The sequence below is a fragment of the Vicia villosa genome, linkage group LG6 (genome assembly GCF_029867415.1).
Source record: "Vicia villosa cultivar HV-30 ecotype Madison, WI linkage group LG6, Vvil1.0, whole genome shotgun sequence".
In the NCBI taxonomy this organism is placed as follows: domain Eukaryota; kingdom Viridiplantae; phylum Streptophyta; class Magnoliopsida; order Fabales; family Fabaceae; genus Vicia; species Vicia villosa.
The window spans coordinates 59,312,292-59,315,657 of NC_081185.1; the positions used below are offsets into that span (position 1 = coordinate 59,312,292).

Below are 3,366 nucleotides of genomic sequence, written 5' to 3' on the forward strand. Positions count from 1 at the left end.
CAGAATGGCTTTATGTGACCAAACCTTCCACAGTGATGACACTTCCATTTTAGAAATTTCTTCTTTGAGTGCCTCCTTCTTCTATTATCTTGATGTTGTGACATTGGCGCTGACATCTGGTTGGTCACACAATTCTCGGGCTTTGATTTCCTGAATCCAGAGATGAGTTCCTCTTAAGCCATAAATCCCACTCCAGACATGTCTCTTGTTCTTTGTCCACATTCCAAAATTTCTTCTAGGGTATTAGATCCATTGTTCAGCATTTTGAATGACTTGGTCATTTGATCAAGTTTGTAGTTCAACATGCATACTTCACTACTGATGGAGTCTATGGTTGCAAGATGTTTATTCTTCATAGTTTCTAGCTCTCTTATGATTATCTCTTGCTTCTCCACTTGTTTGCAGACTTCAGCATTCTTTATACACAACTTCTTGTACGAGGCAACTAGTTCATCAAACGTTAGCTCATAATCACTGGAATCATCATCAGATTCATAGATTCTTGTTGGAACTGTGACATGTTTTGCAGTTTCTTCTTCTGAATCTGAGTCTTCATCAGACCAAGTAACAGTCAGTCCTTTCTTTTGCTCCTTGTGGTAGGTAGGACATTAAGCTCTTGTGTGTTCGAATCCTTCACATCCATGACACTGAACCCCTTTCCCTAGATTGGGCTTCTCCTCAGCTTTGAATCTTTTGCTTGAGTCATAGGTATGACTGATGTCATTGGGAGTGTTCTTGACATTGGGTCTGGACTTCTGATCAACCCTTTTAATAAGTCTGTTGAATTGTTTTCCAAGCATGGCTATGGCTTCTGATAAATTTTCATCAATTCCACCATTGCTTTCTCTTGAACTATTACTTGTGTTGGTAACAAAATCTATGCTTTTCTTCTTCTTTTAAACAGGCTCACAGATGCATGACTCAAAGGTTTGTAGAGAATAAATAAGTTCGTCCAGTTTCATGTTGCTGATGTCTTGAGCTTCCTCTATGGCAGTTACCTTCATATCAAATCGCTTAGGCAGTGATCTGAGGATCTTCCTTACTAGTTTTTCTTCACTCATTTTTTCTCCTAAGGCTGCTGAGTTGTTTGAAATCTCACGGACAATCATGTAGAATTCATAAATGGTTTCATCCTCCTTCATTTTGATATTTTCAAATTTCGTAGTGAGTATTTGAAGTCTCGACATTTTCACCTTAGATGTGCCTTCATGTGCTGTTTTGAGAATATCCCAAGCTTCTTTAGCCAGCTCACAGTGTTGCACAAGTCTGAATATGTTCTTGTCAATACCATTGACCAGTGCACTTAGGGCCTTGGAATTGCCCAAAGCTAACTCTTCTTCAGTTTTGCTCCATTGAGTTTCAAGAATTAGAACAGTGGTTCCATCTTCCATAATCTGCTCAGGATGTTTCCATCCGCTTTCCACAGCTCTCCAGGCCTTGTTATCCACTGACTTAATGACTGTAACCATGCGAGGTTTCCAGTAGTCATAGTTAGAGCCATCCAGGATAAGTGGTCTATTTCCAAACACTAACAGTTCCTTCTCCATAGTACCAGAATTTTGTTATCCCTAGATCTCACCCAGATTTAACAGGCAGGGTGCCTGCTCGGATGCCAATTGAAAATTCTAGTAACACACGCTCGATGTCTTACTGGATGTTATGACATCCAAAATTACACAGCACATAAAAATATAACAGAACAACATAAAAACGATAAAGAACACGCCGAATTGTTTACCCCGTTCGGTTCAAACAACCTACTCTGGGGGCTACCAAGCCAGGGAGGGAATCCAATATAAGCATAATTAATTCGGAGTTAAACTCCCCCATTTACAACTCCTCACTTAAGACCTACCCAATGCAATTCCAACCTATTCCTAGACCTGAGTATCTCCACTCACTCTCCCTCGATCACAGCAATGATTACACATAAACATAAACAATTATAGAGAGAATACACTCTTAAAAAACACACCTTGATCTGCTTAAAAGCTTCAATCAAGAGAAACACACTCGTGCTTAAAAGCTTAGAGTGACAATAAAGACACACAACCTATTCCAACGCAATCATCAAGGACAATTGCTTGGATCACATAAGACAGCTACAGAACTACGGTTCTTCATAATACACAAAATCTTATGTCTGTGTTCCAAAATAGGATTGCAGTCTTTTTATATGCAGTCTTGGGCCTTGGGCTTTTTTTGAAACAAACTAGGGTTAACCAAGTTAACCTAATTTACACGCCATCTGGTTGTTCCAAAATATGCTGTCAGCAGGATCTTCTAGACGAAATATTCAGCACACAATAAAAGGTTTCCTAAACTAATAATTGAGATAAATCAGGAAACACATTTAATAAATAATAATAGCTCCTGTTGTCACACAAGGATGTCATGATATCAGTCATGACATTCACTACAGAACCTGTATTAGCTTCACACATATGCAACCTGCATAACACAATATCCACCAGGTATGTTTTACCACTAATGTAGCCAACATGAAAACACCTTCAAGCTTGAAAACCTTGTGGTTTTGAAGATCCAGGATTTTGGATTGGGTTGTTGTTTTTATCGGAGAGATTCGGGTGGTTCCTCCATCCAGGATTGTAAGTATTGGAAAAAGGGTTTCCTTGGATGTAGTTAACTTGTTCTGTGCTAGACTCATCCATTAGGTTACAATTAAAAGTTTGATGTCCTTGGGTTCCACAGAGTTCGCATTCTGATTGGACTGCAGCTACTATGGTAGGGTTATGAGACATATTTTAGACTTTTAAGGCTAGGGCGTCCATTTTGGCTTACATTTTTTCCATGCAAATTATCTTATGTATTCCTTCTTGGGTTTCCTTCTTCTTTAGTGTTGCTCATTCTGTTCCCCATTGGTAATGGTTTTGGGCCATATCTTCAATTAGGGCACAAGCTTTAGGGTAAGGTTTGTTCATCAGCGCACCACCACCGGAAGCATCGATGGACATCTTAGTATTATAATGGAGTCCATTATAGAAGGTGTGTATGATCAACCATTTCTCTAGGCCATGGTGTGGACAAGCTCTCAAAAGGTCTTTATAACTCTCCTAGGCTTAAAAAAATTATTCACCTTGGTTTTGAGTAAATCTAGTGATAAGGTTCCTAAGGACAGCGGTCTTGCTTGGGAGAAAATACCCATCAAGGAATACTCTTCTAAGGTCTTCCCAAATTGTTATTGAGTTGGAAATAAGAGATTCTAACCAGTCGTGTGCTTTACCTCTAAGGGAAAAAGGGAATAGCGTTATACGAATTACTTCAGGCGAAGCACCATTTGAATTCAGGGTGTCGGCTAACTTGATAAACACTTTTAGGTGTTGATTCAGGTTTTCAATAGCGAGA

At 39.2% G+C, this 3,366-nt stretch overlaps 1 non-coding gene across 1 annotated transcript; it reads left to right on the forward strand.

The window, feature by feature from the left end:
• The first annotated feature begins 3,030 nt into the window (after nucleotides 1-3,030).
• On the forward strand, nucleotides 3,031-3,137 carry LOC131615373 (small nucleolar RNA R71). Its single transcript, XR_009287791.1, has one exon. It is a non-coding gene; the product is annotated as a small nucleolar RNA R71 (small nucleolar RNA).
• Nucleotides 3,138-3,366: the final 229 nt, after the last annotated feature.